Consider the following 19,240-nt stretch of genomic DNA (forward strand, 5'->3'; position numbering starts at 1 on the left):
CTTTTTACTGGCTGTGTTCACATCTCACCCTTTGAACTTTTGGGGGGAAAGAAAAAAAACGCTGCTGGCTGGTGTTTGCTTCCGGAAAGCACAGGGGGTAAAATTGAGTAGAAGGGATCCTGTCGACACTGATGGCTGCTTTTCAACCCGAAAACGAGTTTTTCTCAGTTTCTGTCGGCTTCTGTTACATGCGGTCCCTCTTTATCAAGGGATGCGTCACACCATCCACACGGACCGAGGTGGGCTCTGCCGTCTGATGGCCGACGAGTCACGCTTCTGCTGCCCCCACGCCAGGCCCTCTTTTTGAGTTTTGCCAACCGTCTGGATGATTCATGAGTCTCTCTGGCCAGCAAACCTGATTCCTGTTTTCTGTGCTCCTACTTGCTGACGGGTATTTCGGGGGCACGCTCCAGCACCCCTTACCCCCAGGAGTTGGGCTGAAATCTGTGAGCCGATGGCTGCCTTGGGTATGGCAGCTGCTGGCTGCGCTGCGGCCCAGGAGCTGTCCCAGACGTCCGCGCCTGCCTGAGTCGAAAGCAGAGGTCAAGCTGTATTGTAGACATGATTGACTAAATCCCATCCGAGAGGAGGATTCTGTTGTAGCTTCCGCCTCTTGGAGGGCGGCAAGATGAAATTCCAGAGGCCTTTCATCTCAGCAGTGAGTATAGCTCTGTGGTGGTGGGTGGGGGGAAGACAGCTTGAGCAGACTGTTCTTGTGCAATCCAAGACACATACTGTTCTTATATTCATGATGGGAGCCCATACAATTAATGATGATTTATTCTAATACGCGTATTAGAAGCAGCGGTTCTAACTTAGTGGTTAGAGTTGGAGTAGGTAACCCCCAGTGCCAAATCCAGCCCATTACCTGTTTCTGTCAAGAAAGTTTTATGGGAACATAGCCACGTCCATCTATTTCCATAGTGTCTGTGACTGCTTTCTGCTCTAATGGCTGAATTGAGGAGCTGTGGCAGAGACCATATGGAAAGCTGAAAATACTTACTATCTGGTGGCCCTTTACAGAAAACATTTGCAAACCCCTGGGGGAGAGGGTTTTTCCTGGTGCCAGACTGCCAGTTCCAACCATTTACCAGCTGAGTGACCTTGGGCAAGTTACACAACCTCTCTGATCCTTGGCTTCCTCACATATAAAATGAAGATTATAATAATATTTATCTTAACAAGTCGGTGGTGGCCTGATGAGCAGCTTAGCTCCAAGGGGCAACGCTCTTCCTTCTGAATGGCTTGTTGCCTGTGCCCTTGTGCCCATCTTGGGCAGTGCATCTGGCCTTCGCCTGGCATCTAGCCCCTTATGTCCTACATGAGCCACGCCAGTGCCTTCGCGAGTATGGATTTACGGAGAGGACATGTTTAGCCCAGAACTTTTGGAAAAGAACAGGGCAGAGTTATAGCCTTTTCAAACAAGGCTTTGCCTTTACAAGGACTTCAAGATATGTTCCCAGAGTTAGAAGATTTATTCCAAGGTCTGCACAAAACTGAGTTATTCTGGCCATTCAAATTAGAAAGATGTGGCCTCAGACGTGTGACAGGGTGATCTACAATATACCCGAGAGTGTGTGTTCACTCTTTAAAGAGGACTTAGATGTAACGTAAACAAATTGAAGGTTAGATCACCTACGTGAAGCCCTGGACTCCGATGACCATGTCCAGCAAATGTTCCCTATAAAGGGCCAGAGGTATATGCTTTAGCCTTACATCTACTCAGCTCTGCCACTGCAGCATGAAAATAGCCATAGACGATAGGAGCACAGATGGGCAAGGTGCTGTTCCAATAAAACTTTATTGACAGAAACAGGTGGAGGGCCGGGGGCCCAGAGTTTGCCAATCTTGCTCTGCCATCTCTCAGTAAAGCTCATAGTCCTACGAGAACTAATCTATTAATCTTAGTAAGGATTTATGTGTAGGTATGTTGATAGGAGAAGGCAATGGCAGCCCACTCCAGTACTCTTGCCTGGAAAATCCCATGGACAGAGAAGCCTGGTGGGCTACAGTCCATAGGGTCGTGAAGAGTTGGACAAGACTGAGTGACTTCACTTTCACTTTTCACTTTCACGCATTGGAGAAGGAAATGGCAACCCACTGCAGTGTTCTTGCCTGGAGAATCCCAGGGACGGGGGAGCCTGGTAGGCTGCGGTCTATGGGGTCGCACAGAGTCGGACACGACTGAAGCGACTTAGCGGCATGTTGATAGCCACATCATGTGCCCTTACCAATGAGGAAGTTGAGGGACAAGGGCCTTAAGTACTTTGACCAAGGTCACGCTGCTAATAAGTGATAAAAGCGGGACTTGACCGGAACCTGTCCACTCTAGAGTCAGTACATTTAGCCACTATTCCACCCTACCTCTCTTTGTCTTAGTGCAAATAATGCTGTTTCTTATAACACAGTGATTCCCATCTTTCAATTTCTTTCATATACCTATATAAAAAGACTTGTTTACAAGAGATAATATTCAAAAATTTTCAAAGTGATGCTAGTTGGGTCAGTAACCAAAGCAGAGACCACTTTGTCTCTATGGATGCTAATGGTTCTGGGGTCACTGCCTGGGCATATAACCAATGCAGGGTCAGAAAATTCTACACTCAGAAGGGGACCCTGTGCTTGAGCTTTAATGCTCTTGGCCTCCATAGTCAAATCCCTAGTTTTATCTTTAAACCATTTGTTCATTTTTATTTGGAGGATAATTGCTCTACGATATTGTGTTGGTTTCTGCCCAACATCGGCATGGATCAGCCGTAGGTGCACGCAGCTCCACTCCCTCCTGAGCGCCCCTCCAGCTCCAGCCCCATCTCGCCCCTCTGGCGTCACCGAGCGCCAGGCGGTGCTCCCTGCGCTGCAGGGCAGCTTCCCATCCGCCGTCTGTCTCATACACGGTGATGCAAACGCTTCCGTGCCGCTCTCTCAATTCCTAGTTTTATCTTTAAGTTTGCGTTTCGTGAGTCTGAGGGGACATCACTTATGTGGAGGGACTTGGTGCTTCGGCTCACACTGGTTCCTCCCTCTGCTGCCTGTCTGCCTCCCTGGGTGGGCCCCGGAGGCCCACTTCCAGGCACTGCCCAGTGATGGCTGCTGCCCCCAGCCCTGGTGGGGCCTTGACCTCATGGACTCACCCCACAACTCTCCCCTTGCTCACAGGAGCATGACATTAAAACACAAATTAGAGAACGTTACGGTGGATGGAAAGAGGGACTGGAGAAGAGAAGACTGCTTCCTTCTGGCGTGGGGGCAGCCCCACTTCATTTTCCACTGGACCTCAGGAATCACTTAGCTGGTCCTCTACGATTCTCAATAGTAACCTCACCTGCAGAGTCGCAGGGCCCACCCCAGAGGTGCAAGTCCAGATCTGCATTTTCACAAGGCCTTCGCGTGGTGCTGTCCCTCCTTCACGTCTAGGTGCGCAGCCTCAAGTATGGTGTCCACAGGGGCCCGATTACCTGCGAGCTTAAAGAATCGTGCCAGGTGAGCATCAGGCTGAGCCAGCTCTGGGATCCACTGTGTATTTCCCAGCCTTACCTGCTGATCAGAACCACTCGGGGCACGTTTTTAAAGAGCAGGAGCACCCTGGCTCCATCTTCTATTTTGAGACTCTCTGAAGAGGGCCTTGAGAACATATATTTTCTAAACTTCTAATTTAAGTTTGGAGCATAGCTGATTAACAGTGTTGCAACAGTTTCAGGCGGACAGCAAACGGACTCAACCACGTATATTCCTGTATCCAGCTTCCTTGCTGGCACAACGGTGAAGAATGTTGCCTGCAATGCAGGAGACTTGGGAGATGCAGGTTCGATCCCTGGGTCAGGAAGATACCCCGGGGGAGGAAATCAACCCGTTCCAGTATTCTTGCTGGGAAAAACGCATGGACGGAGGAGCAGTCCACGGGGTCACAAAGAGTCAGACACAACTGAGCAACTGAACACAGCACGACAAGTCGTGTCCGACTCTGTGGCCCCGTGGACGGTAGCACGCCAGGCTCCTCTGTCCATGGGCTCTCCAGGCAAGATTCTCCAGGCGACTCCAGGAGTGGGTTGCCATGCCCTTCTCCAGGGGATCTTCCCAACCCAGGGATCGAACCCAGGTCTCCCACATCTCAGGCAGATTCTTTACTGTCTGAGCCACCAGGGAAGCCCAAGAATACTGGCGTGGGTAGCCTATCCCTTCTCCAGGGGAGCTTCCTGACCCAGGAATTGAACTGGGGTCTCCTGCATTGCAGGCGGATTCTCTACCAGCTGAGCTACGTGACAACATTCTCCCCCAAACTCCCCTCCCATCCGGGTTGACACATGACGTTGAGCAGAGTTCCATGTGCTATACAGTAGGGCCTTGTTAGTTTTCCATTTCAGATATAGGAGCTTGTACATGTCGATCCCAAACTCCTGAACTATCTCTTCCCTACCTTTCTCCCCCTAGCAACCATAAGAGAACATATATTCACAAGCAGATAACCCTTCTTTCCAGAGGACCCTTCTTAGCCGCTAAGTTTGGAAAACTCTTTATAAATGACAACTAAGACCTAGAAGCATCCCAAACACCTCACTTGTATCCGTATCTGCCGCTCATCCGTAGGTCCTGGCTTAACCTCGCTTGTAATTTATAAGCATTTTAACTAGAGCTGCTTCATCGCAAGCATCCGCGTGTTTGCAGGTAGCAGTTAAGAGCCATTTCAGAGGATTACACTGAGAAGTCCAATGTGTGTGTTTGGGAGGCCTGGTATCATAAAGATATCAAGATAAAGCAAGCTAGCCGGGCCCCCGAGGGTTGCCTTGGGGAACCTCTGTTGACATTAGAAGGACTGAGAGGAAGACAGAGAGCTGCGTTTTCAGCTGGCGGTTCTGTGCACACTGACTGTTCTCAGAACCCTCAGGCCACCGTATGGTGGCAGCCGGAAGGTCATCAGGGTGCTGAGGACGTCAGGGATGAACCATGAATGGTAGGACCTCGTCCTGTACGGAAGCATGAGGGGTTTGCATCTGGGGAGTAGACGCAGTGGCTGCCACTGTGCCCCAGGGAAGACGTACAGGCTGGAAAGAAGCTGAGTCCTACAGAGAAGCTGGTCTCTTTTGTGGGAGATGCAGTCACCCTGCCCCCGAACAAAGTCAGACTGACATAGCTAGAACTGGGCCTTTGCTGGCGGCCCAGTGGCTAACACTCAGGGCTTCCCAGGTGGCTCTAGCGGTAAAGAACCCGCCAGCCCATGCCGGAGATGTAAGAGATGGAGGTTTGATCCCTGGGTCAGGAAGATCCCCTGGAGAAGGTCATGGCAACCCACTCCGGTATTCTTGCTGGAGAATCCCATGGACAGAGGAGCCTGGTGGGCTACAGTCCATGGGGTCGCAAAGAGTTGGACACGATTGCAGCGACTTAGCACGCAGTATGCTTCCACTCAGGGGGCAAGAGTTTGATCTCTGGTCAGGGAACTAAGATCCCACATGCTGTGCAGTGTGGCCAGAATTTTTTAAAAAAATTAGCTAGACTCTTTCTGTCCCAAGTGCAGACCGTATGCAGAAATCCTGTATACAAAGCCCCCAGGGGCTGTGGCAGGACAGCTGGTGGCAGGTCCTTCTAAAGGGGATGAGCCCTCAGTTCAGGCCAGTGGTTGCCACGTGGCGATGTGGCTGAGCATTCCCTGGGGTTCAGCTTTTTTGCAGAGAAGCCAGAAATCTGGATTTTCATGTTAAAATGATGATGATTCTTTAGCTTCAGGATAGGAAGTGGCAGGACGTGGATCAAGTCCTCAGAGGAGACCTGTCTGGAGAGGGGACATCTGAGGAGAAACATGAATGGAGTGAGGGGATAATGAAGCCATTTGGCTGTGTGGGGTGGGGGTGGGGGGAGAGGGGAAAGCACGTGCGAAGGCTCCGGCTTGTTCAAGGAACACTGGGCGCTAGGGTGACTGGGCACCGTGAGTGAAGCTGAAGAAAGAGGCCACAGGGCTAAGCGAGGGCCAGGTGAGTCTTCCCATTTTAGAGAGGCCTTTTAAAATCCCTGGTGGCTCAGACGGAAAGCGTCTGTCTACAATGTGGGAGTCCTGGGTTCGATCCCTGGGTCGGGAAGTTCCCCGGAGAAGGAAATGGCAACCCACTCCAGTACTCTTGCCTAGAAAATCCCATGGACGGAGGAGCCTGGTGTCCATGGGGTCGCAAAGAGTTGGACACGACTGAGTGACTTCACTTTCACTTTCTTTAAAATCCTACATTTAATTTTCTTGTCAATGATCACATCACAATCAGTCATCGAATCTTTCTGTGGCTCCCAATTACTTTCCAAGTCATGTGACTTTGATTTGGAACCTTTTTGTAGCAACCGACTCCAGTATTTTTGCCTGAAAAATCCAGGGACAGAGGAGCCTGGAGGGCTACAGTCCAAAGGGTCGCAGAGAGTCAGACAGGACCAAGTGACGAAGCACGTGAGCACAAGTCTCTTCTGCCAGTCAATTTCTCTCTGCTTCAGCACTGCTGGTTTTTGAAGTCTTAAAAAACAAAATCCACTTTCTTACTATCATTCACACTGCTGTTTGCTACACAGGAAAGTTGTTAAGATAGTAAATCCTAAAAGTCCTTATCACAAGGAGAAAAATTATTTTCCTTTATGTTTTTCTTCTTTTTTTCTTTTTATTATGTCTATTCAAGATGATTAATGTTAGCTAAAACTATGCTGGTAATCACCAAGTTAGGACAGGGATGCCTGGTGCGCTGCAGTCTGTGGGGCTGCAAAAGAACTGGACACAAATGAGTGACTGGACAGTGACAACAAATCACCAGATTTAGAATCTGGGAAATAGAAATAGAAAAATGGAAAATATAATCAAAAATCAAGAACCTATAGAAAAGAGTTTAGTAAGCATATCACCAAGCTCAACTAAAACTGACCTTTAAATTTGACTTTGAGCTTCCTGGTGGCCAAAGTAAAAAGGATGTGGGTAATAAAATTGGTTTCGTAATTGTCATTACCAAGAAATTCTAAAATATTGCCGATCCTTAGAAGATAAACAGTAGTTTACAATATATGCAATTCAAACCATCATGCTGTGTACTTTGAACTTATACTATGACAATGTCAATTATTCCTAACAAACTTGAAAAAAAATTAAAAAAGTCCGTCTTCGTGTTGTCCGAGGGCCTTGGCATATGCTGTGTGAAAGAGCATTCCTTTCTCTCCCTTGACCGTCTCATGCCTGCTCACCTGACACTCCCTCAAGGGAGCCTTCTGTGACCCTCCTTGTGAGAATGGACCAGGTTCTGCTGGGACACCGTCTCAAGGCTTTGGTTCTCCTCTGGAGCCCTTCCTATACCTGCGGATATCTAACAGATTGAGTCCTTGATTTAATGCCTGTGCCCCCTGATAGTTTGTAAGCTTCCTGCATCACTCATTTTCCAGTATCCTCAGCTTGTAGGAACGTGCTGGCAAATAGCACTCAATAAATCTTCATTGACCGAATGAACAGTTGGGTATTCTTAGGCAATATCTGCACCCACGTTCCCTGACCTGCACCCACTCTCACCCATCTGCATACACGTGTGCGGATACCATACGGGTGTATTAAGGTGGGGTTTACAATTTTAGAGACAGGAGAGTGGCTTCTGGCAGACTATGTGGAGGGAATGCTGAGTGGAACACTTGAGAAAGTTCCCTGGAGGTGATAAACTTAGACACAGATGGTAGGAATTAGCCAGCCTGTCCTGTGGGGCTTAGATGAGGCTGGATCACTTGGGTCAGGAGTGAGATGGAGTTAACATTTTCTGATATTAAACAAAAAGAATCTGAATGATGAGAAAAAAGAGAAACATTTGTCCCACTGCAATTCCGATGCCGAGGGAAGAGCCGCAGAAGCCGCGGGCCGGCCGGAGCGGTGGCCCAGCGTCTGCCTTGGGAGGCGTCAGTGCTGTTCTCTAACCTGTTACAAATGCCTCCTTGCTGAAGAACTGACCTTTTCGCTTACCTCTGAGTGACACTGGCTGAAGTGTTTTTGATAATGAGAAGGCGAGTAGAAGAGGAATGTCTTAAACTCTTCCGATCATGTTTAATGAGAGAGAAGTTTTTCTCTTCCCTCTCTTAATGAAATGCTTCAGCAGCGACTTTTAACTCAGAAGGGGGAAGCTGCTCACAATTTGTTCTGTGATTTTGAGTCCCCCAGGCCGAGGTGAGCCAGAGGGATTGTAACGCTGACAAGGAAGGACTTTCTGGGACCACCCCGGGCGTGTTTGTACTCTGTCTTCCTGCAGAAATGATGGCTTCTCCCAGCCCGCAGCTTGCATATTTGCATTTTTTTCCATCGCCCCAAGATGCTCCGCGCGGGTTACATCACACCGTGGCTGTCATCATCGGTCCTTCTTCGGGGAAATGGCAGAGTGAGGTTTAGAGAAAAATATGTCTGAAAGGCTTGCATCCTAAATGGTCCAAGAAGCACATGAATACTTTTAGATTATCTAAAATCACGGGCTGTTTGACCTTCTGGACATGTGGTCACTGTTCTCATCTAAAAGGAAACCATCAGAAAAGTATCCGGGGCTTAAAATATTCACTTTTTTTCATGCAAGATTATCTAAAGTATTACTTTGACCAAAAAACCCGATTTTCTCTGGATTTTGTTAGAGTAAGAATAAAGGTGTTTGTTTTTTTTAATTTCTTTCCTCTTTCCTCTGGGTCTGTTCCCGATTAACCTCATAAGCACTTCATAAATCTTGCATCTGGGTAATATAACACTGTACAGAGCTTTTAAACCAGAACATTCTGTTTTTTGAGTGATCTGGCTCTACTGAATCTTGGGAAGGGGCAGTTCTGTGGAGGAAGAAAGCCTCCGAGACCTGGCTGGGGCAGAGCCTGCTGGACACGCTGTGGGGTTTCTGGAGCATCTCCAGGGAGTTCTCGGTCATGCCATGGTGCTGAGAGAGGTTTGAAAGTCACACGTGACTTTGAAAGTCACAGAGGCTTACTTCCAATTCCTCCTCCTTGCCTTTCTACATTTTCTGTGTCCTTTGAAATAAAAGTGTGGTTTTTTTTAGCCCTGTTCCACCTCTCCCTCAAACACCACCCGCCCAGAAGTATTTCTTATTTCCCCCTACATACCAAGAAATTTAACTTAGGGTTTAAGTTTACTGGGTAGTATCTAATCAATAAAGAGTCTCTTTATGAAGGTGAGAGAGTGAAAAAGCTGGCTTAAAACTCAGCATTCAAAAAACGAAGATCATGGCATCCAGTCCCATCACTTCAGGGCAAATAGATGGGAAACAATGGAAACAGTGACAGACTTTCTTTTCTTGGGCTCCAAAATCACTGCAGATGGTGACTGCAGCCATGAAATTAAAAGATGCTTGCTCCTTGGAAGAAAAACTATGACAAACTTAGACAGCACATTAGAAAGCAGAGACATTACTTTGCTGACAAAGGTCTGTCTAGTCAAAGCGATGGTTTTTCCAGTAGTCGTGTATGGATGTGAGGGTTGGACTATAAAGAAAGCTGAGCACCAAAGAACTGATGCTTTTGAACTGTGGTATTGGAGAAGACTCCTGAGAGTCCCTTGGACTGCAAGGAGATCCAACCAGTCCATCCTAAAGGAGATCAGTCCTGGGTGTTCTTTGGAAGGACTGATGCTGAAGCTGAAGCTCCAATACTTTGGCCACCTGATGTGAAGAACTGACTCACTGAAAAAGATCCTGATGCTGGGAAAGATTGAAGGCAAGAGGAGAAGGGGATGACAGAGGATGAGATGGCTGGATGGCATTGCCAACTCGTTGGACATGAGTTTGAGCCAGCTCCAGAAGTTGCTGATGGACAGGGAAGCTTGGCGTGCTGCGGTCCATGGGGTTGCAAAGAGTTGGATATGACTGAGCAACTGAACTGATACCTTGTAGCATCAGTCAAGAAAAGCCAAGAACATTGATGGCATTAAAGCAGTTCTGTGAGAGCCTTCCACAGAGTTATCAAGGGGCAAGAATAAGGCATATCGGTGGACGAAATAGTTAGGAGGTTTTGCTTTGCAGCATGGATACAAAGAGAACTGAATGCCACGTCACTTTTACAGGGGTTGTCCCACGCATTGGCCGACACAAGCCGTGAAACCTATCTGTCTAGACTGGGGAGTATGTGGATGAACTGGCCGAGCTCTCAGCCAGGAACCCTGAGCTCTCCTGTGATTCATAGGGACACATTTGACCTCTGTGTAGATGAATGGCGTGGTTGACAGGGACTGCTTCATTTCAGAGTTGTGCTGTGGAGCTCCTCAGCCAGGGTGTTACATGTCTAGCTGGGATTGAAGCTATGCTTCTCTGACAGGGCCCAGAGCTTTTTACATGCCTTGGACAGAATATTAAACACCTTGTCACACCTCAATCTTCTTAATCATTACTAATGATGCCAATAAAAGTAATGATGATGTTCAGAGCAGAAGCACGCAAAGGCAAGGCAATGAGTCACCAAGTTGATTGGGGTATCGGGGAAAGAGAGCCCAGGCCGGAGATGTGGGCCTGACGTGTAGCCCAGGCCGCTCTTTTCCATGCTGTCGGGTTTTCCTGATTTGTGAGCGAGGCTATTGTCATTGCTCTTGTGTAATCACTAAGTTGTGTCCGACTCTTGCGATCCCACGGGCTGTAGCCCGCCAGGCTCCGCTATCCATGGGATTTCTCCAGGCATGAATACTGGAGTGGGTTATCTCTTCCTTCTGCAGGGGACCTTCCTGACCCAGGGATCGAACCTGCATCTCCTGCATTGACTGGTGGATTCTTTACCAACGAGCCTCCGGGCTTCCCGGAGGCTACTGTACTGATTCTCAAAGTGCCATCTCCTAACCAGCAGCATCAGCATCAACTTTACAGCGAACTAATTGGAAATTCTGGTTCTTAGGCCTCACTCAGACCTGCTGAGTCAGAACCCTGGGGCGAGGGGACCCCCGGCAGTCTGTTTTTTAAGCAAGAACTCCAGGTGATTCTGAGTATGCCAAGTTTTGAGAACGCCTGGAGCTTGGACCAGCTCTCCTCCCAAGGGTGATGGCGGCAGAACAGTGACCCGTTTCCCGTCCCTGTTGCAGCCGCACCTTTCACAAGCTCCTCCTCCTTGGAGGGAGTTTACGTCTTCAGCACTTGGATATCTGCTGCCGTTCCATCTTGCTTTGGCCCATAGAATGTGGCGGGAGCAGAGGGTGCGATTTCCGCGCTGCTCGCTTCTCCTCCGCTTCTGTCTCTCTACACCTGTCTGTTTCCCTCTCCTTTCCTGTCTCCCCTTTCAGTTCCACACATCCCTGCCACAACTATGTGCCGAGCCCGGGGTGACCGCTTGCATGGCAGGGAGCTGAGTCGTCCGTGTAGCGGCCATCCTAGCCCCCAGCCCCCCTGCCCCCTGCTGGCTGACCAGGCGGCGTCAGCGAGCTCAGAAGGAGCACTCGGCCAACCCACAGAGTTGTGAGCCACCACCAGTGGGCACGGCTTTAAGCCCCTGGGTTTGTGGCTTTTTTGTTATAAGGATTTTCACGGAAATAGTGATATAAGATGGAGATTCTATAAAATCTGCAATTCTAACTGTTGTTACCTTAATTTTATGTCAGCAACACCCAAATCACAGATGGAAAATTCAGGTGTGAAAATACTTTAATTTTCCTGAACTAAATTTGTTTCCTCTTCTGAGACCCCATGCCCATTGTGAGGTAGGAAATTAGTTATTCAATTCTTGGGTAATTCCAGGTGACCTGGGCCCATATGTCTATGATAGATGTTATGTCTGCGTGCGTGTGTGTGTGCTAAGTCACTTCAGTCGTGTGAACTGACCAACTCTTTGTGACGGCTTGTAGCCTGCCAGGCTCCTCTGTCCATGGGATTCTCCAGGCAAGAATACTGGAGTGGGTAGCCATTCCCTACTCCAGGGGATCTTCCCAACCCAGGGATTGAGCCCAGGTCTCCTGCATTGGCAGGCGGGTTCTTTACAAGTAGCGCCTCCTGGGAAGGCCGGATGTTATGTCTGTTTATCACTAGGTCCAGTTTTTCTCTCCTGATTGCATAGGAGGATGGCACTGCCTCACTTCCCTGGAGTTAGCTATGACCATACAACTGTCTTTGGCCAATAAAATATGAGTAGAAATGGGTCACATTTTGGGGGTGGAAACACCAGGAGTTGATATACAATTATCAACTTCCCAGTGGCGTTGGTGGTAAAGGGCCCACCTGCCAGTTCAGGAGACATAAGAGACATAGGTTCGATTCCTGGGTCGGGAAGATCCCCTGGTGGAGGGTCCAGCAACCTGCTCTAGTATTCTTGCCTGGAGAACCCCTGGACAGAGGAGCCTGGCTGGCTGTAGTCCATGGGGTTGCAAACAGTCAGACACAACTGAAGCGGCTTAGCAAGCATGCTCATGGAATTATCATGTACTTCCTTCCTTCAACTGTGAACAGATATGTTAATACATAACAATGCAAAATCAAAGTGTGTTTGAATACTCTGCTACCATGAAGAGGTCAGCTGCCCCAGAGTGTTGTCTGGACCTGAGGCTGGCTTTCCAGGAATAAGACATTGACCTCCTTGTCTAGCCATTAAGGTTTGCTGATCCGAGTATAGCCTAGTTCAGCCTGGCTGATACGTCAGATTTGGTCACTGGACTTTCTCAGGGTCTTCCCTGCTCCAGGCTCTCTTGCCCAATGTATCAGCTTTGCTCAGCTTGCCATAACAAATACCATTGACAGGGGGGCTTCAGCAGTAATTCATTTTCTCACGGTGCTGGAGGCTAGAAGTCCAAGGTGAAAATGTTGCCAGGTTCGGTTTCTTCCAAGGCTTCTCTCCTTGACTTGCGGATGACTGCCTTCTTGCTGGGTCTTCACGTGGCCTTTCCTCTATGTGTGTGTCAAGCGTACATGTATCCAAAATCTCATTTTATAAAGACACCAGTCAGAGTGGATCAGAGGCCACCCCAACAGCCTCATTTTTAAAGTCATTCCTTTAAAGACTCCATCTCCAAATATAGTCACATTCTGGACAAAGAAGTTGGGGTAACAGGAATATAATGGAATATTAGTCATAGAAAGGAATGGAATTGTGCCACTTAGAGAGTCGTGGATGGACCTAGAGTGTGTCATACGAGTGAAGTAAGTCAGAAAAAGAAAAACAAATATCGTATACTAATGCGTATATGTTGGAGAAGGAAATGGCAACCCACTCCAGTACTCTTGCCTGGAAAATCCCATGGATGGAGGAGCCTGGTAGGCTACAACGGGGCTGCAAAGAATCGGACACGACTGAAGTGACTGAGTAATGCATATATGTGGAATCTAGAAAAATGGTATAAATGATCTTATTTGCAAAGCAGAGACAGAGACACAGACATGGAGAGCAAACATATGTCCACCAAGGCAGGAAAGATGGGGTGGGATGAACTGGTGGATTGGGACTGACATCTATACACTATTGCACTGTGTATAGAATCTATTAATATAATTAATGAGAACCTACCGTATAGTACAGGGAACTCTACTCAGCGCTCTGTAGTGACCTAAGTGGGAAGGAAATCCAGAAAAGAGGGATGTATGTAAACATACAGCGGACTGACTTTGCTCTACAACAGAAACTGACAAAGCATTGTAAAGCAACGATATTCAATAAAAATTAATAAGAAAACCAAGCATAGTCGCATTCTGAGGGGCTAGGACCTCAGCATATGAATTTGGAGAGGACACAATCCGTCCTATAGCACCCTAGAGACGCATATACTTTCTAAAGGGACTTGGATAGGACTCCAGAGTCAGTGGGCAGCTGGGGTAGAGACAGCACACTGAACTGAGTTTCCATCATCTACCCCTGTGTCAGTGGATGAACCACCTAACTCTCGGCTTCTCATCGTCTGATTCATGCGCCCTGCTCCCGCATTCTGGTTGTCCCGACTCACGGCCAGTTCCTCTGCTCGGCTGGCCTCATGGCATCCTTCCTGGCTGTGTAGAGAATGGCCTGACGCCTTGTCTTTCAGATCCTGTGTGATCAACCTAGTTGGGAACAAGATATGTCAAGCTCTACTTTGAATGGAGAAGAGCCATGAGTTATGCATAAACTGCTAGGAATTAAATGCACCTCATATCAAAATGAGGCCTCCCTGGTGGCTCAGATGGTAAAGAATCTGCCTGCAGTGCAGGACACCTGGATATGATCCCTGGATCAGGAAGATCCCCTGGAGAAGAGAATGGCAACCCACTCCAGTATTCTTGCCTGAAGAATCCCATGGACAGAGGAGCCTGTCGAGCTACAGTTCAAGGGGTCACAAAGAGTCGGACACAGTTGAAGCAACTAATACTAATATCAAAATGCTTACCCCTGCATTGGAAATTTACCTAATAGCATTTCTTTTTTCTAACACCAACAAATAAGACTGTGAATTTCACTTTGAAAGAATTCAACTCTCACAGTGAGAACTCAAGAGCTTTGGTTTATAAGGCAAGTTCAATGTTTAGAAAGAGGGGGAAAGCTGTTTGATTTTAGCTGACCATTGGGAAAATTAAAATAGTTCATCCAGATACAGTGTTAGAAATACAGTGCAGAAAATGGAGTATTTCCATATAAAAGCAACAGTGATGTTACAGAAATATCATGAGTACCCCCAAGCAGAGCAAGAACATTTTGAGTGCAGAAATGAATTTGTGATTGATACAAAGAAGGATGAATAGAGAATGATCCATAGCATTTGTCTGAAACCTCATAAAGGTACATCCGAATACTGGTTTTCCCCAGTTTTGTTCGTTGTGAATCACTATATGAAGAGTGTGTGTCCAAGTTAAACATGAGGGCCTAGGAGTGACCTTAAATTAAACACAGGCACGTGGGTGCCTGTGGGTGGCTTTCCCTTGCGATCGTTGGGGTCTGTGTGTTGCGGCTGCATACCGGTCCGCATCCGGGTCCTCGTTCCCCCGTGCCTCTCCGTGGTCCACGCCTTCTGGTTCTTCCCTCCAGTCCTGCGTGGTGTTTTCGTCTCTCATGTTTGTTTGTTTTTTTCTGTTTTTGTTGTTGTTGTCATTGTTCCTTCGATCCTGTTCTCACTTTCCGCCTCTTCATAAAGAAGCTGAAAACAAAGCAAGGCACAATATATTTTAACCTAAAGGATGGTGTGGAGGCCAGTATAGATGACGCTCATGCAGAGACTAATAATTATCCAAACTGGCAACAGATGAGCCCTGGCCAGGATCAGCTGTCACAACGGTTCTCAACAAGGGACACTTCTTCCTCTTAGCACAGGGGTCCCCAAACTCTGGGGTCTAACGCCTGATGATCTGAGGTGTAACTTATGCAATAGGAGCAGATGTGAAATGCACAATAAATGTAATGTATTTGAATCATCCCAGGACCATCCCTGCCTCCTCCCTGGTCCGTGGAAAAATTGTCTTCCGTAAAATGGGTCCCTGATGCAAAGTTTGGGACTGCTGTCTTAGGGGACACTTGGAAATGTCTAAAGACATTTTGGTCATCACAATTTTGTGGGAGGGTCAGCTCCCCACCCCCACTGCCGCCACCATAGTACAGAATTATCCAGACCAAACTGTCAATATTCCTGAGATTTAGAAACCCTGAGCCCTAAGCATGTTTGTTTTGAATATAAACCTCTCAAGGTTAATTTTTCCTTTTAATTTGAATGAGTTGCTAGCATTTTACATACAAAGCAGGAAACAAAGACTAAAAAAAATCAGAAGAATCTGGCAGTCCTGAGTCTGTATCCCCCAGGTGGAGCAGAAGCCACCTTCTTAGAGAGGGCACGTGCTCCCAGGGGACCACAGTCTCCCCATTTCCAAGTGTAGAACACGAACACACTTCATTTATTTGTTACTTTCCTGGACCTTCTGGAAAATTGATTTTGCAACTTTAGTCCTATGATGGGCAAACTATGGCTTGTAGGCCAGATGTGGCCCAACCGCTATTTTTATAAATAAAGTTTTATTGGAACACAGGCATATCCATTCATGCACATTTTTTTCTATGGCTGCTTCTGTGCTACTTTAGGTAGTTGTGACAGAGACCACATGGCCTGCAGAGTGGAAAATATGTATGTTCTGGCCTTGACAGAAATCTGCTAACCCTTGACCTAGTCTGTTCAGTTTATTTATTCTTAGTGCTAATCTTTGAACTCAGGCTTCCTGTCTGTGTAATGAGTCCAAACAGGAAATGATAATGTGTTTAATCACATAAACTACGGTAAATTTCAATTAGAGACTGAAGTCGAGTCAGTATTTTCATATACTGACCGTTGTAATAATGCAGTGGAAGTCAGGACCCTCACCTGAAACATGAGAGCGTGTTCTGAATAGAATTAGTAACACAGGCTACAGTTTGTGCTGACTCTTCTTTCCTGCTGTAGGTGAGGGACACATTTATTAATACTTCCATCATGATTGCCTTAACATAAGGCTTTGTGTGTGTTTGTCTGGTTTGGGGTGTTTTTTTGGCCTTGTGTTTTATAAACAAAATCCCACCTGCTCTGTGGTCTTTCTTAGATGATCAACCTTAGAAGAAATGAGGAATGGATTTTTTGTTGTTTATTGCTTCCCACCAAAAAATAAAAGCATTTAAACTCCACTTGGTTCATTTACACATTGCTTTAGTGTGGGGGTCTGCACACACTTCCTGTAAAACATCTGGTAGTAAATGTTTTTGGCTTTGAGAGCCTGGTGATCTCTGCTGGAATACAGTGAAAGTACCTGTGGGCAGTAAGTGAATGTCCATGACTATGTCCAAATAAAACTTTATTTATAAAAGCAGGCAGCAAACGAAATAATTGTTCATGCCTCCCTGTTGATGGGAGAACTTAGCAAGCTACCCATGGACCCCTTCTAACAGCGAGTGCTTGGCTTATAATAAAAATTCAAAAGCACGTTCTTCTACAGCCAAGTTGTGAGCCTGTGTCCCCAAGCTGAGGGCAACCTGCAGACGTCTTGCTTCTTTTCATGGGACAATGTTAGATTTTTTAAAAATTAATTATCATTGTAAACTCACTTAATTTTGTATTTTAAAAATGTTCTATGAAAATGAGAAGATCTAGCAAGATACTTTTTTTTTAAAAAATATAAGTATGTCCTATGAAATGTTTTGGACATACTTATCCTAAAATATTTTAATATTTTTTTTAACTATGGGACATGTTTCTACTATAAATGATTTGTTGCTTACAAGAGATTCAAATGTTTTTACTGGGCAGCCTGTGTTTTATCTGGCAGCCATCCTCCACTCCTCCCATCCCCTGCACCTGTCAGCTCCCTTGCCTATGAGCTCTCCTTGACTTCTTAGGGTATCAGCATAGATGGCCCCGGGATTTGAGGTAAAATCCCAAGCAGCTCTTGAGTGTAGTCGCTGAAGTGGTTTTCACTTTCTGTGAAGGTTCACGTTTAACGCCTCACATGCCTACACGTGTACAGTCACATGCCTACACGTGTACAGTCACATGCCTACACGTGTACAGTCACATGCCTACACGTGTACAGTCACATGCCTACACGTGTACAGTCAGTGCAAGGAGTAAGGTCCTGTGACGCCGTCTCAGCCCTGTGTGGGTGAGTTTTCTAACCAAGCGCTTCTGTGCGTGAGGGAAGTCAGGTGAACCCAGAACCCCGCTGTGAGCGTTTTGCTTTGTCTTGCCACCACTGGAGTGCTTTCAGACAGAGAATCGGGCCTGATAGCGTCCCCGAGGAAACAGCAGCCATTTTTTAGGGCCAGGACACGAAGGATGGTGTTTGCTTTACATCAGGTTGAGAGGCCTGGCCAAGGAGGGCAGGTGCTTTTCAAGAGAGACTTGCTTAAGCCTTTCTGTTCGATGAAAGGAAGTGGTGACATGTCTCACAGGATTGACGGGTGCACTCTGAAGATCCTCCTCTGGCTTCCTTCACTGAAAACATGTGAGGCTTCGTAGGAGAGGATGAGAGATTAGCTCGAACAGGGATTTCCAACCTCGGCACGTGGGGTCGGATGCGTCTTTGTAGAGCAAGTCTGTCCTGTACATTGGAGGATGTTTAGCAGCATCCCTGACCTCCATCTACTAGGTACCTACTAGGTACCAGGAGGGGGTCCTGCCACCCCAGCTGTGACATCCAGAAACTTGTCCACTTATTGCTAGGTGCCTCCTGGAGCAGACTCACCCCCAGTTGAGAATCACTGTACTAGAAACATCACCATAAAGATGAATTAGGTCTCAGATGGCTCAGGGCCAGGCACGGCTCCCAGTGAGAGTCAGGCTTAAGGTCACGGTGTTGAGGTCGGAGGGGCTACTGGGAGGGATGCCTAGAGCAGCAGAGTTTAGGTCCCAACTAAATGGTTCAAATTCATTTACAAAGTTTTTAGCCAAATTAAACTCCTCTGTGGGCAGAATCTGTGTGAAGAGGATCCGGTTAGCAGCGCCTGAAATGGGAAAGCTAGCTTGGTCGTTCTGCGGCTTGTGGTGCTGGCGAGTGTGTGTGTCACTCCGGTTTGTGCCCAGGTGTGCTGAAAGGTCAAGGTAGCTCCTGCTTCATGCTCCGTGGCCACATCTCTCCCCTCTCCTTGTGGCTTCCCAGGTGGTTCAGGGATAAAGACTCCGCCTGCAGTGCAGGAGACCCGGGTTCGATCCCTGGGTCGGGAAGATCCCCTGGAGAAGGAAGTGGCAACCCACTCCAGTGTTCTTGCCTGGGGAATCCCATGGACAGCGGAGCCTGGCGGGCTACAGTCCACCGGGTTGCAAAGAGTCAGACATGACTGAGCATGCACACACACACGCGCCTTCTCTACTCATCCCCGCTCTGTCTGCACAGACCACTGCTTCTCAACCAGGGTGACTTTGCACCCCCCTCTCTAGGGAACATGCAGCGATGTTGGTGTATTTTCGGTTGCCACAGCTGGGAATGGGGTGTTACTGGCACCTTGTGGGTAGAAGCCGGTGATGCTGCTAAACACCCTACAACACGCAGGACAGTTCCCCTCCACAGTGAATTTCCCAGCCCCAAAGGTTCCTAGTGTCGAGGCCAAGAAAGCTGGCTGCGGTAGGTGTGGGCGCACGTGCCGCCAGAGCGACCCGGGGGAGCTTTTCCTCCAGAGCCCCGCCTCCTGGGGATTCACTGGAGTCTCTTGAATTGGAAGCTGGGAAAGTGTCAGCGTAGGGACCCTGTGGAGGGACACTGCCTCTTCTCTGCATTTTGCGCTCGTGCCCAGAAATAGCAAGTATGCAATTCTGTACAGATATAGGTTCTTATGTAACCTTTCCCTTCTTTTGGGGGCGTTTGGATATTTTACAGAACTTCATCTGGGC

Source organism: Ovis aries, chromosome 13 (genome assembly GCF_016772045.2).
Source record: "Ovis aries strain OAR_USU_Benz2616 breed Rambouillet chromosome 13, ARS-UI_Ramb_v3.0, whole genome shotgun sequence".
Classification (NCBI taxonomy): domain Eukaryota; kingdom Metazoa; phylum Chordata; class Mammalia; order Artiodactyla; family Bovidae; genus Ovis; species Ovis aries.